General features: G+C 47.0%; 1 protein-coding gene across 6 annotated transcripts in view; it reads left to right on the top strand.

Annotated features, from left to right (window-relative positions):
* XKR6 (XK related 6) overlaps positions 1-17,797 on the top strand; it is a 179,008-nt gene that overhangs the window by 20,341 nt on the left and 140,870 nt on the right. The window contains exon 1 of one of the 6 annotated variants that reach the window (XR_001877318.1): positions 5,635-5,715. The exons of 3 other annotated variants lie outside the window; for them this stretch is intronic. The gene's annotated coding sequence lies outside the window, so the exon portion shown is untranslated. 2 more of the 6 variants (XR_001877316.1, XR_001877319.1) reach the window with 2 other exon arrangements.

Genomic DNA, 17,797 nt, shown 5'->3' with positions numbered 1-17,797 from the left:
GAAGGGTCACAGAATCCCAGAATGATTTGGGTTGGAAGAGAACTTAAAGGTCATCTTGTTTTACCCCTTTGCCGTGGGCAGGGACACCTTCCACTAGACCAGGTTGCTCCAAGCCCCATCCAGCCTGGCCTTGAACACTTCCAGGGATGGGGCAGCCACAGCTTCTCTGGGCAACCTGTGCCAAGGCCTCCCCACTCTCACAGGGAGGAATTTCTTCCTAATATCCAATCTAAATCTTTCCTGTTTTAGTTTCAAACAGTTCTTGGCATCTCACCTGAAACATGAGCCATGAGCTGCACGATGCCTTCCCAGCCCTTCGGAGAACAGAGCTGTCCCTTGGGATCCAAGCCCACTAATCCACCTTTCCTGCCTGAGCACTCCCGATCCCAGGGAGACTTTTCATCTCCAGCAGGATTTCAAGCCACAGACCTCATGTTCTCCAGGATGTGAGCAGAGTGTAATATTGATTCTAATGCTCACTGTGGTTATTTATTATGTTCATTAGCAGGGAGGAGATGAGAGCCCATCGCGGGGTATTAAGTTGTCCCAGAGACACCTGGATAGTAAATTATAAATAAACAGTGGAGTAGAACTGGTGGGAAGCTGGGATGGGCAATGTAAGGATCTACCAGCCAGGCTTTTTAAATGAATAACGTGCAGGGTCAGTGTGGTTATTGCTTCCTGTGCCTGGGAATAATGTTTTAAGGGACCTGAATGACTGGAGACATAACTGGACTGAGCTCATTGAGGTCCATCTTGAGATGACTCTTTTCTATTGCACAGCACTGAGACTTCGGATACTTGTCTCCACATATCCAGAAAACCCAAAACTGGAGATAAAAACCCCAAAACTGCCGTTTTGCTGTAAATATACACTTCTAACAAAGCAAAGATTGAGCTGAAACAATTAATGTCCCTGTAGTGGTGATTACTTGGAAAAGGGAGGTGAAAACCTGAGTAGAACAGGAAGTGTTTGCTTGTGCTGCTCATTTCAATTCCTTCCAGTTCACCACCAAAGAGACCCTTTTTTATCCCAAGGGAGCTGGATGTCTGTGTGCAGGCATGGGATTGTAGCATTTTCTGCCTTACTGGTTATTATGGACATAGTGGTTAATGATCTTAGAGGTCTTTTCAAACCTTAATGATTCCATGATTCCACAACCCGTCATTCAGCTTTTACTGGAGGCTTTTGAACCCAGAACCAGAGCCCCATGGTGTCCTATTTCATAAGAAAAATAAAACTTATTTGGCCAATGGGGCCTCAGAAAAAGCTCAGTGACAGAAGGACCAGTTGAAAGCAGCGGAATTCAAAACATGGAAGAGTGGCCAAACTTTTTGGGCTGCTTTTAGTTGTATTAACTATTAAAAAACACCCAAACAAACCTACATTTCTGCTTTCCTTTAAGCAGCCGTGACTTGTAAATAAACCATTCAGCTCTGTGCTCACAGCCTAAACCACTGGAGATGTATTTAAAGCCATAAACCCTGTTGCTGCACTTGTATTTTTGTTTTAAATCCTGTTTGTGCAAGGCTGTTAATTTACACAGGGCTTTACAAACACAGATAAGACACTTTCCCTGCCCAGGTAACTCATTCTTCCAGGCTTGGGCTTCCCAAATTAATGCTTTGGCCAGGTATTAGGGCATCCCCTCGCTTCCTGTGAGCAATCCTCGAGCCTTTTTGGGTGCTAAGATTGCTTCACCCAGGGGGTTTCTGATTCCCAGTTGGGCACTGGGCTCAGTTTTGATGCTGGGAATAATTTTGGGGTGATGAGTAGGGTTGTAGGAGCAAGTCGAGGCTTATATTAATCCCCAGCTCCCTGTGTTTGTGCATAAATAATATCCCTGTGTGCCAAACACTAGTTAAGACATCTAATAATGACAGTCCTTGGCATTTTTTGTTGTAGATCTGTCCCATTCCTCGATTTGGGAAGGATCCTCTTTATGTTTGGAAGCATCAGAGGTTGCATCTCCGTCCCACTGTGCTTGTTCTCCCGAGGATTTTCCGGTGATTGCTCGTGGCTTCGAGCACTTCAGACAGGCTGAAAACCCTGAGCGTTTCCTGCAGGAGAGTGTTGTGTCCTCCCGGTGCCAAATGGGTCAAAATCTCTGCCGTGGTGGTGGCAAACTGCGAGCTGGCAGAGGAAGGAATAAATCAGGGACCGTAGGAAGTGTTGTGGGGAGATGATCGTTAACCAGCATTCATGTGTAAAACGCGGCGTCGAGACATTCAAACACTGCTAATAGCCTTTGATTAACCATTTTTGTTTTGTTCTTGCTCAGTGTGTTAATCACTGTGATTAAAATGCTTAGCCACCATGGAGCTAGGCGTTGGATAAATTAGGAAGTGAGCAAATCCAAACAGATGGGGCAGGGAAAATTAGTGTCTCTGGCAGGGCCGGCGTTAGACGAGGCAGGGCCAAGGAAGATTTAGGGGGAGACCCTAAATAATCTAAGAAAAGCAAATTTGCCTTCCCAGTGGGGCTGCCAGATCTCCCCATCCTCCTCCTCCTATAAAGCTTTGCTTCCTCAAGCCTTTTTCCTCTGCCTGTAGAACCCACTGCTCTCCTTACCCATCAGATCCCAGGATAAGCTGGGGCTCTGCCCAGGATGCTACAGCCAGGTTTGAGAGCCATTCTTTCCTTTAGACCAGACTTATCAACATCCCAGTGTCTCTGTGGGGTGGTTGCTGTGTCCCTGCTGCAAATCCCTGCAGACAGGACCTGGGGAGAAGGATCAGCCACTGAGTTCTAGCTCAGGACTGGCACAGATTTCTAGTTATTTGGGGTTTTTCGTCTTTTTTTATAACAAAAGCAGAGGAATGCTACTGATGTTCAATCCCTCCAAGTGGGTGTGGTGCTATCCCATGTCAGTGGGAAGCCATTCTCCCCATCCTGTCCCTCCAGGCCCTTGTCCAAAGTCCCTTTCCAGCTCTCTTGGAGCCCCTTTGGGTGCTGGAAGAGACTCTGAGGTCTCCCTGGAGCCTTCACTTCTCCAGACTGAACACCCCCTTCAGTGGGACGAGTGACTCATTTAAGCTGTTGGGCTTAGGGCTAAGTCCTCGTCTGATGCAGTTTTTCAGGGAAGAAGGGGAGCTGGGAAGGGTGAGAAAGGCACCTTGTGAGATCAGGAGCCCTGATAGGTGTCGAGATGCATTAAAATCAGCACCAAGTCACGTCATCCCTAAAGAGACATCACAGATAAACCAGGTGAGAGCAGGGGATTCTCGGGGGTAGCTTGGACAAAGCAGAATTACCTGGAGCAGGGAGGTGGTGGTGAGACCACACTAACAGCCCTCTGTGTTCCTCCTTACCCTTCATCTGGTTTTCTGTGTAACTCATTTTCTGGTAGAGCTGTGGGAAAAAAAATATTAAATGGGTCGTTTTGGTGACAGCAGGTTTTTCCCTGTTCTGTGCTGGGATCTGTAGCTGGGATTTCCAGTTTCCCTTCTAATCAAAAGGCTTCCTAAACCTTTCAGAAGTGCTCTCCTGGGATGACTGAGCTCACAGAAATGCAAGTGCTTTGTTTCTGCTGGTGTCAGTCTCTTCAAAGGTACCTGAAACACAGCACAGCCACCAGCCCAGTCCTGCTCCTGTCACTGAGCATCACGGGGCTGAGTATATCCAGTATATCCCTTTTCCAGCTGTTCCAGTCTAGCCCTGAGTACTTGTTGATCCTGGGATATTACAGTGGGAAAAGTTGGAAAGTCTGGGAGTTTCCTTACTTATATAAAATGTTGAATTTAATCTAAACTGGTGCTGAATCAGTTCCTGTGTGTCCTTTTCAGGTCAAGTTGAATTTTGGTTTTTTGCTATGCCAGAGGGATTTTTACTGATAATCCCAGAATGGTTTGGTTGGAAGGGTCACAGAATCCCAGAATGATTTGGGTTGGAAGAGAACTTAAAGGTCATCTTGTTTTACCCCTTGCCATGGGCAGGGACACCTCCCACTATTCCAGGTTGCTCCAAGCCCCATCCAACCTGGCCTTGAACACTTCCAGGAATGGGGCAACCACAGCTTCTCTGGGCAACCTGTGCCAAGGCCTCACCACCCTTACAGCCAATAATTTCTTCCCAATATCCCATCTATTCCTGTCATCTTTCAGCTTGAAGTCATTCCCCCTTGTTCTGTCTCTCCAAGCCCTTGTCCCAGGTCCCTCTCCAGATCTCCTGGAGCCCTTTTAGGCACTGGAAGGGGCTCTCAAGTCTCCCTGGATCCTTCTCTTCTCCAGGTGAACCCCCCCAGTTCTCCCAGCCTGGCTCCAGAGCAGAGGGGCTCCAGCCCTCGGACCATCTCCGGGGCCTCCTCTGGACTCGCTCCAGCAGCTCCACGTCCTTGTGCTGTTGTTCCCCAGAGCTGGAGGCAGCTCTGCAGGTGGGGTCTCACCTGAGGGGTCAGAGGGGCAGAATCCCCCTCTCCCCTGCTGCCCTCACTGTGGGATGAGCCCAGTCTGGATGGGGACATGTGTCTGGGGAAGGAGGTTTCTGCTCAGAGCTCAGGAATGAGGTGTCAGCACCTCTATGATTCAGGATGAGCCAGCACAGCTCAGACCCATAAGTAGCAGGAGATGAAATCCCGACCTTGTTGGAGTCACTGGGAGCACTGATGTTAACTGGAATTTGTCCCATAGGGTCAGGTCACAAGAAGTCACAGGAGGCCACCTCTGTTGGGCTGGGCTTGGGTTGAGTTGGAGGATTCTCCATCCCCCAAAAGTGCCAAAAGCAGCTTCTGCTTCAGTGAGAGCACCGAGGAGATGAGTTACTGGTGTAGTTACTGGGGGGGGGCCCACAGTCAGCAATGGGTAGATTCTCAAAGCCTTGCAAGGACAGCATCCAGAGCTCCAGCTGGACAGAATTCCATGGAGAAATCACATGCTTGAACTCTGAGGGTGCATTCCTGGCTCCTGAACTCTTCTCTGACCCTTGGCAATTCTGTAACTCATTTAAAAGGCAGTTCTTCTCTGCTTGTTTGTTTGGGTTGGGGTTTGTTTGTTTGTTTGTATTTTTTATTTCTATTTTTTTTCATTTCCCCATCCCCTACATTTAGTGCTTTCCCTCCTCCTTATATGATCATCCACTGCTTTCCTATTATTTCTGATTTCTTTCCTGACTAATCTCAGCAGTTTTCAAGCCTCATAAAAAACTTTGCTACTGTATCTCCTCCCTCACACTGGCCTTGCTTTCCTGCTTTCATCTCCATTTTTTGCACCTCGGGTCATATCCCTATATGCAGGAATGCATAGATAGAGCTAAATAAAAATGTCTTTTATACCTGAAATATATAAGAAGACCTTAAACTCACCACTGTGTATTTATATACCTGAAAAAGTGGCCTTATTCAGCACTTTGTAAGGGGATTGAGACATGTGAGTCTCCAGCTGAGTGTGTTAAGCTCCGCAGTGACCACAATTCCAAATATTTTATTTGCAGCGTGTTAAGGTTTTTTCAACAACTGCTCTATTGTTATTGCCAGGAAAATGCTGACATATATTTTATGTAACACATCAGATGTGATCCAGGCTCGCTTTGCAGGGCTGAGTAGCATTGCTACGGCCAATTGTTCGACACAGCATTTTGCTACGTTTCCTGACATGCTTAATAAAGATATTTCCATGATTCTCGAGTCAGCCTGAATGCCATTAACTGCTGGCTTTCTGAGGAAGCAGAAATGCAGCTCCCAGTGCCAGGCTCTGCAGGTTTGGCTCAGCAGCCACCAGGTAGGAATCTAGAGCAGCTGAAAATTGAACTAAAAGCAAACCTGTGCTGGTTGGTGTCACCTGGGCCCTGCTCTCTGTCCTGCACATCGACTCTATCCGTGGATTAAGGTAAGGCAGAGCTGGGGGTTGTTTCCTCAGGGAGGGGGGTAGAGGTGGTTGGATATTTTGGCACACAGGAGAGCTGGCAGAGGATGTAAGAAAAGGTCTGCTGTCAGCCTTTGTCAGGTCTCTGTGATATCCGTGTGTTGCCTTGGCAGAGTCCAGAGCCTGTGGATGTGCCGACCTTGCAGCCAGAACATGGATTTGTTATTCCAGGAGAAGGGAGCTGGGTCTCATTGTCACAGATGTTTCTTCACTTATAACTTGCAGTGGATAAGTGGGTGGGAGGGAGATGGGAAACCTGAGTTGTACCCAGAGGGATGGGACACCTTTCCTACGAGGAAAGGCTGAGAGAATTGGGATTGTTCAGCCTGGAGAAGAGAAGGCTTTGGGGTGACCTGATTTGTCCAGTACCTGAAGGGATCCTGTAAGAAAGATAGAGACTGTTATAGGAGTATGGAGTGACAGGACAAGAGGGAACGGGTTCAAAATGAAAGAGAATAGGTTTAGATGAGATATGTGGAAGAAATTCTTCCCTGTGAGGGTGGGGAGGCCCTGGCACAGGTTGCCCAGAGAAGCTGTGGCTGCCCCTGGATCCCTGGAAGTGTCCAAGGCCAGGTTGGATGGGGCTTGGACAACCTGGGATAGTGGAAGGTGTCCCTGTCCATGGCAGGAGGATCAAACAAATTGGAATCTTTAAGGTCCCTTCCCACCCAAACCATTCTGTGATTCTGTGATTCCTGGTTTTCCCTGTGGTTTTGATGTGCTGAGAGAAGAATATTCTGCTTGTTGTGTTTCAGGGGGTGGTGTGGAATGACACAGGGTTCCTAGGGATGTCTTTCTACATTTAAGACAGTGCTGCATCACTGAACATCCCAGTGGGAGGGGATCAGGCTCAAAGCACATCCCTTCCCACAGGGCGTTTACCAGTTCCTCAGGCACAACCAGTTTTTTCCCCAGTTTCTTGTATTTTTGTGCAGAGCAGTTTTCACTAGAAGAAACAAAAACGTTCCCGTTTAACTTTTGCCGCCCTGAAAACTTCAGGAGAGGAAAGAAGAGTATTCTGTCATGATAGAGGTGTCCTCTTGGACCATGTGAGCTTTAAAGAAACCAGCAGTGCAGGGGGAGGATGGAGGCCGGAGGAGTGTGGAGGAGGAGGTGGGATCTTGAATGCTCCCTAAACAGATCCCAAGGATGCCCCAGTTTGGTGCAGAAACTAAAGCAGGGAGTTGATTTGCTGTTTTGCACAGATCTGAACAGCTTCTGAGCTGCTTAAAATAAGCACTTGGAAGGTATCATGTCGCTGAGGAGGTAAATGGTGAAGGAATCACAAGCTGGGGTGTGGGGAGAGATGTGTGACAGAGCTGAGCCCAGGATTTGGGACAGAGGGGGAGCTGGAGTGGGAAGGTCCAGGCTGTGTTTGTACTGTGGCAGAGTGACCAGAAGAAGAGGGTGTTGTGGTCAGGTGAAATAAAAGGATTTATAAAGTGAAATGAACCCAGCAGCTGGTGAGAGCTTTGTCACTGCTGTCACAGTGTCACCTGCTGTCACAGGAGCTTTAGGACACACAGATCTGCTTCCAGCACAAGGAGAGGAGTGAGGCTACTCCTCGCCAGTTTGATTTAGTTTTCCTCAAGTATCTGCAGAACGGGGTGACTAAGAAGAAATAGTGGTTGTTGTATTTATGCTTCTGCTTTAAAAACTTTGGAGCAAACCTGATTAGTGTTTTCTAGTGATCTTTAGCTTGTTGTCTTGATGTCCTGAATCATGAAATCAACAGAGCTGAATCATGAAAAAGCATAGCATAAAGCACTGGATAATTAGTCTCTTCTGAATATTAGATTCAGATTGGATATTAGGAAGAAATCCTTCCCTGTGAGGGTGGTGAGGCCCTGGCACAGGTTGCCCAGAGAAGCTGTGGCTGCCCCTGGATCCCTAGAAGTGTCCAAGGCCAGGTTGGATGGGACTTGGACAACCTGGGATAGTGGGAGGTGTCCCTGCCCATGGCAGGGTGTTGGACTAAAATGATCCTTAAGGTCCCTTCCAACCCCAACCATTTCATAATTCTGTGTTTCTTTGAAATTATTTGATAATTATCGTGGTGTTTAATGTGTGCAGGAAACACGGAGCCTGTCCCTGTAGTAACTTTTGGATTTGACCCGTTTCAACCACATTTTTCAGTGTAGATTTTTCAGATAACAAATGCTTGCAGAGTCCATGAAAACAGAGGAGAGAGAAAAACCTGTTCCAGTCCCCAGGGAGTAAAAGCTGACACATTGTGTCAGAGAGTCCACAAGTGAGTTCACCAGGAGACACCAATTATTCCAGCTGACAAGGTGGTGATTGTTCAAAGGTTGGACTGGATGATCTTGAAGGTCTTTTCCAACCTAAACGACTCTGTGATTATTTTTCACTGAGCTCCATCACCCCTCTGCTCACAGGTCTGGCCATCCCCGAGGACATTCCTCTTTTCCAAGTAAGTCTTTGGCAGAACTGATGCCATAATCTGAGTCCAGGGCTCCGGTTTTCCTCCTGCAGCTGCTGATCCCAGCTCAGATGGCACTACGGGACGGGGGTGGGACAGATCTCCACGTGTTCCGTGGATCTGTGGGAGCTCCCCGTGTCTCCTGGTTACCGAGATTTTGTTCGATTGTGTTGGTTTAACTCAGTGGGAGGTTATTTGAGAAGGAAATGAAAGGCTCAATGAACAGCGAATGCTTGAAGAGGTGTTAAGAGGAAATTCCAGGCGTCTGAGCTTTAGGTTCTTTTGTTTTAAGGTTTTTTTTTGCTGTCTTTTCAGCCAGGTGGGTTTTGAGCAGTTCTGTGTCAGTGCTCTGTGTCAGGATGTTGGGGACAACTCCTGCAGACAGAAATAAGTGGGAAGCCTGATCCTCTCAGGTGGAAAAACAAGAGATTTTGTCCCTTTAGATAATATTTTTGTGTCTTTAACTCTTATTTATATTGATTATCTGAACATTGGCACTATTTTGAATTTATTTTCCTAGAAAGGAGTATTTATATGGGAAAAAAATCTGACTGTATAAACGAGTGAGTCTGAAGCAGTGCAGGAAAAGAGGACCAAGATTGGCTGTGCTAAAAGACAAACTTTCCTCACTGTTAGAAGTGATCATGACAATTATATCAGAAGCCTGATAGCAGTGAGGTGATGAGAGGGAGATTTGATTACTGAAACAAGTGATTTCCACAGCATTATCTGCCCAAAACTTCATTCTGAGGCAGTGGAATTCTTATTAGACAACTGTGATTTTCCCTATTTTCCTATAGACACACAGTCTTATTACTATTTAGGCCAAGGAGGTGCAATAATATCTCACTTCCTGTAATTTCTGTCCAAGTTACATCAAAGCATCTGCTTCCAACACCCTTAATAGTTCTGGCTGCTGTTTTTTGCATACTTGGGATCAATATACTGGGAATAGTGTGAGAATGGAGAGCTCCACTTTGCTTTAAAAGATTTGAAAACTGATCCCCACCACGTTGTGGCAGAGGCTGAAAGTGGAAGGCTTTGTGGGAGGAGGTGTTAAGACTGAGTGTCGACATCTTCCTCCAGATTTTATGCAGTTCAAAAACGATCCCTTCTTAATTATCCCTTTGATTTATTCATCTTTCCCGAAGTTTTTTTCCCATTAGTGAAAGGTGGCTGCATGTGCCTGTCTCCTGTTCTGAGCAGGATGCTGTGTTGCTCTTACATCCTTCTGCATCCCCCTGCACATCATTCTCCAGTTCTTGAGCATTCCCTGTTAACATTCCTGCCTGGGAATGTGTGAGTCTGTACAGTTAATATCATACCTGAAGTGCACTGTGAGATGAGACGGTTTAGAAAAAGGAGGATAAAAGTCTCATTTCATGAAAATGAATCTTGTGAAACCGCATCTGTAACCTCTGAAGTGACCAAGAGTTCTCCTGGAGAGATGGATTCTGTGAAATGGCACGGCTAAGACACAGAGGGGAATCTCTCTCCTGGCTCCAGGGCGTTAAAACTCATCCCCTGATCTTGGTACCATCTCAGAGATGATGTGATGGGTCAAGAGCTGGCACATAATTTCAAGCCCCCAATTGTGCTGGGTTTAACACAGGTTTGGTTTGGCAGGGTCTGAACTGATGCACTGGGATGGACCCTGCGGGTGGACGTCGGTCCAGCATCTGAGACAGTCCCTGCAGTGGTGACATAAAACCCAAGGGAAGCAGCCAGACCTCCCCCAAAGGAGAAAGCAGACCCTGGTTCAGCTCTGTCAGTGCTGCTGATGCTGCAGATGGTCTGCAGGGTGGTTTTGGCAGAGCCAAGTTTGGCACAGGAGCAGCATCACCTTCCTGTGAGGAGAGGCTGAGGGAGCTGGGGGGGCTCAGCCTGGAGAAAAGGAGGGTCAGGGGGGACCCTCTGGCTCTGCAGCTCCCTGACAGGAGGGGGGAGCCGGGGGGATATCGGGCTCTGCTCCCAGGGAACAAGGGACAGGACAAGAAGACAGAGCCTCAAGCTGTGCCAGGGGAGGTTTAAGTAGGATACCAGGAAGAATTTCTTCACTGAAAGGGTGATTAGATACTGGAATGTGCTGCCCAGGGGAGTCCCCATCCTTGGAGGTGTCCAAGGAAAGACTGGACATGGCACTCAGTGCTCTAGTCTAGTTGACCAGGTGGTGTTCCATCACAGAGTGGACTCAGTGATCTCAGAGGTCTTTTCCATCCTAATTGATTCTGTGATTCCTTGATTAAACCTTGGCACAACCCATCTCTGTGAGCTGCTGCCCCCAGAGTTCCTAATCTGGGGCAGGCAGCGGTGAATGAGGCCGTAGTACCATGGTGCTGCTTTTCAGCAGCAGCAGATTCGGGTGAAGTTTGGCCACAGCAGCTGTTCCAGGGCAGAGCAGGTGGAAAACGCCAAACCTTGCATGACTTGAGAAAAGATGTTCTCACTCTGCTCACCAAGGACTGTACCAAGTCGAATTGTGGAATATCCTGAGCTGGAAGGGACCACAAAGATCACTGAGTCCAACTCCTGGCCCTGCACAAGACACCCCAACAATCCCACCCTGTCCCTGAGAGCACTGTCCAAACACTCCTTGAGCTCTGGAAGCCTTGGGGCTTTGAATTGCTGAGGAGGGTCTTTATGTGATTTGATGATTCTAAATGGGTTAAAAAGGCTTTGTGCCTTTGCTTGTAGCACAGAAGCAAGTTAGGAACAAATTCCTCCAGCTTCTCTTCCAGGCTGAAGGCAGTTTCTAGTAATTGTTCTCTGCAGAGGGAAGCAGAAGGAGTGGCTTAATGGACTTGTCCCTTTGCCATCTCCTGAAGGGTTTTCGTCCCACATCATCCAAGGTGGACCCCTGGTCTGATATCACAGAATAGTTTGGGTTGGAAGGATCATTTAGTCCAACCCCCTGCCATGGGCAGGGACACCTCCCACTATCCCAGTTTGCTCCAAGCCCTGTCCAACCTGGCCTTGAACATTCCCAGGGATGGGGCAGCCACAGCTTCTCTGGGTAACGTGTGCCAGGGCCTCCCCACCCTCACAGGGAAGAATTTCTTCCTAAAATGTCTGATCTATACCTACCCCCTTTCACTTTGTTTATCTGACATGGATTAATGCCCCAGGAAGGCACATCAATTACACCAAAAAGTCTTCCCATATCACCTCATCCCCAACATAGTTTAGGTGAAGATTTGATGGTACCAATAATAGGAGGAGGTTTTAAACTCCAAGCATTGAAAAACATGGTTTGAGGTGGGATCAGGGAAGAGTTTTGCAGGAACTTAAGTAAATGGTTTTATGAAGGAAAAGAATGACCAGTAGAGGTTTCTAATCTTATGTCTTGGTGCATTTTCCAGTATTCTAGTAAAGTTCCAGCTCAACCCAACTCACCAGCTGATGTCCAGTGTCTCCTGTTACTCTGGGAAGGGGGGATTTACAGCTGGGGAGATTTTTCCCCTGCATTTTTTCCCAGGAGAAAAAAAAAAACCAAAGCAAGGCAGCTCTGTGCTGGTGAGAATATGAACGTGCTCATTGACAGCTTCATTTAGTGTTTATAAACATCAGGGATCACAGGAATGTTGTAACTTCAGGTTAGTGATTTTTATTTTTATAAAAAAACCTGCAGTTGAGGCACTTTGAGGCTTCTGAAACAGCCAAGAAAACATTTGTAAGTTTGTAGGAAATCTGTGTCATGCTTCTCAAGTTTATAGCTGGGGGTGGGATTAGAAGTGTCAACTTATCTCCAGGAACTAAAACATCCTGATTGTATCACATGGAATCAGCTTCCAAAACTCATTCCTGCACAGAGAAACCCAGTCAAATAAAATTGGCCACTTTTAAAGAAGGACTTTGAAGCTTTGTGACCACTGGCATTTGTGTCAAAGCAGGGTTATTTACAGGCTGCTGTGAAGGGTCTTAACTAATCACTGCCAGCACTATCCAGTTTTTCATGCTTAGAGAGAAGAACTATCAAAGCCTTGAGTTTTGGGTGGGGTCAAAGAGGTTTTTCACTTGGAGGCACCGTGTTATGATCTCTGCTAGAGGCACAACAGAGCAGTGGGGTTCATTTTGTTTTCAATATGCAAAAAAAAAAAAAAAAAAGGAATATTCAGGAGGTGGAAGCAGAGTCTGGAGGTTAGAAACACCATCCAGGAGTGTTGGGTTTGTGTTGGGAAAGCCAGAGCTCACCTAGAGCTCATGGTCTCAAGGGGATGTGAAGAACAGCAAGATGTGTTTAAAAGTCGTGTAGATGTGGCACCTGGGATGTGGTTTAGCACTGGCCTTGGCAGTGCTGGTTAAATGGTTGGACTTGGTGATCTTGGAGGGCTTTTCCAACCTAAGTGATTCCATGAACATCTACTCCTGTGTTTTGGCCTCTGTGATTAGCAAAGGTGTTAGAGACACAGAGCAACACCAGCAGCACCAAAGGGTTGAGTCAGGGAGTGCCTGCAGGTCCATGAGACCTGGTGGGTTCCATCTGGAGGTGCTGAGAGGTGGCTGATGTTAAAGCAAGGCCACTCTGAAAATCCATGGAAAGTGGAGAAGGCCCTCAGAGATGGGAGAAAGGCAAATACTGCACCCATATTCCTCAGTCCACAAGGGCAATCCAAGGAGCTACAGGGCAGTCAGCTCCATTTGGACCCCTTGGGACAAATTTCTTGGGACAATTTTCTAGGCATATGCAGGGAAAGAAGGGGCTTGGGAACAGTCAGCATGGATTTACCAAGTGGAAATCAGGCCTGACCAACCTGGGGATCTTGTAGGTTAAAGTGACTGGATTTGTGGGTGAGGGGAGGACAGTGGGTGGCAGCAACAACAACCTGGGCTGGTGGAAGGTGTCCTTGCCCATGGCAGGGGTTGGAACAGGATGAACTTTAAGGTCCCTTCAAACCCAAATCCTTCTGGGATTCTGTTCCATGATTTACCTTGACTGTAGCTTTCCAAACTGTCTCCCACTGTATCTAAGATGGGATGTTACAGCCAGAGCTGGAGAACCATTTTCCAGGAAGGAATTGTTCCTAATTTCCATTCTGAACCTCTCCTGGCACAACTTGAGGCTGTTTCCTCTCATCCTGTCCCTTGTTCTCTGGGAGCAGAGCCTGACCCCCCCGGCTCCTCCCTCCTGTCAGGGAGTTGCAGAGTGCGAGAAGGTCCCCCCTGAGCCTCCTTTTCTCCAGGCTGAGCCCCCCAGCTCCCTCAGCCACTCCTGCTGCTCCAGCCCCTTCCCAGCTCTGTTCCCTTCCCTGGACAAGTGAATCCACCAACATCCCAGGCTCTTTAAGCAGCAGCACAACCTGTAGGCAGAGGGAAGTGACTTGACCTCGTTTGCTTGGGATCCACAAAATCCTTCATCCAGTTTTGTGCCCCTCCCTCACCAAAGCAGAGGGAGTTCATCAACAGATTGACAGTGTTGGGGTTTTTGGGGGGGGCAAAAAGCATTTCCCTGTAATCTGCATGTATTTTCCATAAGATTTTAGATACTGTGATAAAAATTAAGGTAGATGAAGTGGCTCATCCTCTCTGTGTCATGTCAGGAGCGGTGGATGCGTGTGCAGGAGGCAAAGCCAGACTAGGAGCTGAGCAAATCCACATTTTACCCTTCCCGGAGCGATGCGAGGGGTTTTTTCACTGCTGAGTTAAGGCTGAGAACAAGGAGCATGTGTTCTCCCTGAGCAGGGCTGGGGCTGTTGGCAAAACTGTTACAAAACATGTAACAAAACTACGGAGTGGGTTGAACTTCCCAGGTTTTACGTTTGGAGGAAGAGGCAGTTGAGATTTTTTTTTTTCCCCCCACCAGCAACAGATTGCAGCGAATCCGAATTATGTGGCTGCCATCTGCTTCCAAACAGGCTTGGAAAACACGGGCCAGCCCTCCCCAGCATGGGTGAGGAGGGTGGTGGGGAGTGTTTACAAGTCTGTGTTTACAGGATTTGGGATTAATGTGCTGCTTTCTTATTTTTAGACAGAGCAAAATTGAATTAAACAGTGAGTTAAACACTCAGTGCCACCGGCTCTCAGCATCGCAGTGTAATTTAAAAAAATGAGCTTCTGAAACCTTTCTCTACCAAAATATTGTGAAACCACCCCACCCAGTTTGGTAGGATAATCCTGGAATGTGTATTTTGACATTCTTTTCTGCTTTCAGCCCATTATAACAGGCTTAGATGCCACATTCTGGAGTCTCAGTGGTGAAGCAGAATCCCTCAAAAAAAAAAAGGAGAATTATAGAATCATAGAATGTTAAGGAGTTGGAAGATAATCCAGTGCCAACCCCCTCTGCCTTGGGTGGGGACACCTCCCACTAAACCAGGTTGGTCAAAGGCTTTATCCAGCCTGGCTTTGGACAATGCCAGGGTTGGGGCATCCACAACCTCCCCGGGCAACCTGTGCCAGTGTCTCACCACCCTCACAGAATAAGGGAGAGAATATTAGTAGAGAATAAGGTTTTATGGACTGTAAGGCTGGAAAACTGTGATTCCTGGGGTAGGATGTCCATGTCACCATCCCTGGAAGTATTCAAGAAACAGGATGTGGCACTTGAGGACATGGTTTAGCGGTGAACATGGTGTTGGTGCTGGGTCAGTGGTTGTACCTGGGGACCTTAGAGGTCTTTTCCAAGCTGATTCTATGATTCTGTGATTCCCTGATTCTATGACTTAGATGTGAGACATTCCAGAGGCAATAAATCACAGGATGACTTGAACTCGCACCGCTGCTGTCGGGACACGTTGTGTATGAGCTGCACAGGTACATCTTCTGTTTTTAGTTTTATGTGTTTAAAAAAATAACAACATGAAAAAACCTGATATTAACAGTAAGGTTAACTGATATTAACAGTAACTCCAGGTTCTGGAGTGAGCACCTTTGGGAAGACATCAGAACAAGGTCCTTGTGCCAGGCTGTTCCTTCTGCCCCAGTCTCCTGCATCCCTGCCAGCCCATCGTTGTTGGGGGCTTTTGGGGTGACACCGTCCCACAAGGGGTGAGTTGTCTGGTGGTGACCCTGGTCAGTGCAGACTGGAGGTGTCACTCAGTCTGCAGAGTGCCCTGGGAAGCCAAAGGAATAACGGGCCTGAAGTCAGGTGATGTGACCTGTGATGGATCAGGATACTCCGTGAAGGAGCAGAGTTCCTCGCCTGGTTATTCCACCTGACTTGGCTGATTTAACTGATTTCACCTGATTTCACACAGAGGGACTTGGCTTTTTTCACTCTGAGGGCCTTTTCTCAGCTGTGGGGATGAATCCAAGAGCTTCCCAGCAGCAGGTGGGCTGGGAGAGAGATTTTTATTCCAGTGAAGGTGCAGACACAGTAAAAGGAATTTTTGTGTGGTTCATTTATTGGGTATTTCCATGTTTTCCGTGCCTGGTTTTTAGTGTCTCCTGTGATGCTGCAGCTCCCAGGTGCTGCTCAAAAGAGAGCTTAGCAACTCAGGCACACACAGAAAGCAGCACTTGCACAAGGCACGAGGCAACGAAACATCTGCACTCCCTGTTTCCTTTAGTTCTTAACTGGAAATCTTCAGCTGGATCATCCTTTTCACTCCAGCTCGTTCACGCCGCTGTTAGAGGAGATGTGGGTGTAATTTATGCTCACATTTACACTGCTGGGGTGGTTTAAAGTGGGAAGTGAGAATCAGCCCTTCAGTTTTTGGTGGTTTCTTTGTGTTCTAACAACAGATGCACAGCTGGATGCAGTAGCCTTTAACCAAGCCCTGGAGCATCTCCTCATTACTCTTAATTCACAGCAGTGCCCGGGAGACCTGTTGCGAATAAGTCACCGGAGGATAAAGAACAGCAGAGCCCTCAGAGCTGCTTTGTTCTTTTATTTGATAATTACGGTTTTGTTTTTCATTATTTAAGCTGGTTTAGTCTGTGTTGTGTCATCCTGAGTGTGTGCACTGTTATGGATGGGACAGCTCAGCTGGGGAGGGAGGGATTCCTGGATTCCTGCTCAGAGCACACTCGGATTTACTGATTTGCTTGTGTGACCTTTGGACACGGAAGGGGGTTGATAAATCTCTGCTGACAAGCGAGGAGGCAACACCACTTCAGGAGGCATCACCACTTGGAATTTGCAAATGCAAACCAGCAGCAATTAGGGAAGAGTGACTTTGTGTATTCCAGCTCTAGGAATTTATCTAAGGGAAGATGCATTTGGTGCGAGGTGTTGAGGAGGAAGGTTATGTTTTTGCCAGGTTCCTGGAAAGCTCTTTTTAATAAATTGCTGATCTTTGGAGACCTGTAAAAAATACCATGGATTGCCTTTTATTAGCCTATAATGTGCTTTCATCACTCCAGAGAAGTATGTGAGAGTGATACCCAGTTGGTCCCTGGAGGAAGCAGAGGAGACACTGCTAAAGGCTCCAGATTTCTGGCATTGGAATGGAGCTTAAATTTCCTTGTTAGCACAAATATCCCTCTAACCTGATCACCAAAGTGCTGCTGCTCGTTTCTCACACACAGAATTACTCTGCTGTAATGCTACAAGTAATTTAACTCAGTATACTGAGTCAAAAACAACTCCTGTCTGAAATGTTATGATTTATTGCTTCTCGAGGCTCTTAAGATGGAAATGGCTTTCCAGGCTTGGAGCCGTAAAACATCTAAATATTATACTCTGCATTTACTGAGAGGCAAAATCTATGTGGCATTGATGGCATTGGGATAATAAAGATGAGATCCTAAATGGCCATTTTGCAAATGTTTTCTGAGAACAACATCAAAAAAGTAACCAGGTGTTGTAACCCTGCCTTAGAATCACAGAATGGTTTGAGTTGGAAGGGACCTTAAAGTTTATCCCATTCCAACCCCCTGCCATGGGCAGGGACACCTTCCACTAGACCAGGTTGCTGCAAGCTCCCTCCATCCTGGCCTTGAACACTCCCAGGAATGAGGAGTCCACAACCTCGCTGGGCAACTTAACTCTGGGAAAACTTCTGAAGCAGTTTGCTCAGGAATTTGGATTTGTAAACTCTCACCTCCTTACTTCTCAAATCCTGTGCAACATGCACCGGTGCTAAAGGACTAAAAAAAGATTAGACAATGATTTCTTGGTTTAATCTACCATTTTAAAAAAAAATGGTAACACTGGAGTTCTTAAATTGTTCCTCTGCTTTCATTACCAGTGATTGGTATGTGATGTGTAAACCTGTGGAATACCCACTTGGGCAGTGAGAGAATGAAGGTCACACAACTGTCACTGGAGTGGATTGAGTGCCAGTGAGTGGATTGAAATTAAAGGAATGCTGGTTGCATTGTTGGTGGCTCTCTCTGCTCCAGAGCAGGAGGAATGCAGCCTGTGCTTTTGCATTTCCACTTCCCACTGACACACTCCAGCCCTGTTCCATCTGTGCATCATTACCTTGGGCTGGTCCAACATTGTCCATCTGTGTTGTTTTCAGAGACTTCTAATGGTTGCATCTAGTTCCTGTGACACCTCACAGAATCATGGAATGCTTTGGTTGGGAAGGAACCTTAACTATCTTCTAGTTCCAA

The sequence above is a fragment of the Lepidothrix coronata genome, unplaced genomic scaffold, assembly GCF_001604755.1.
Source record: "Lepidothrix coronata isolate B3197 unplaced genomic scaffold, Lepidothrix_coronata-1.0 Scaffold179, whole genome shotgun sequence".
Lineage (NCBI taxonomy): Eukaryota > Metazoa > Chordata > Aves > Passeriformes > Pipridae > Lepidothrix > Lepidothrix coronata.
Note: the sequence above shows the minus strand (reverse complement) of the source record. Positions and strands in the feature narration are given on the sequence as shown.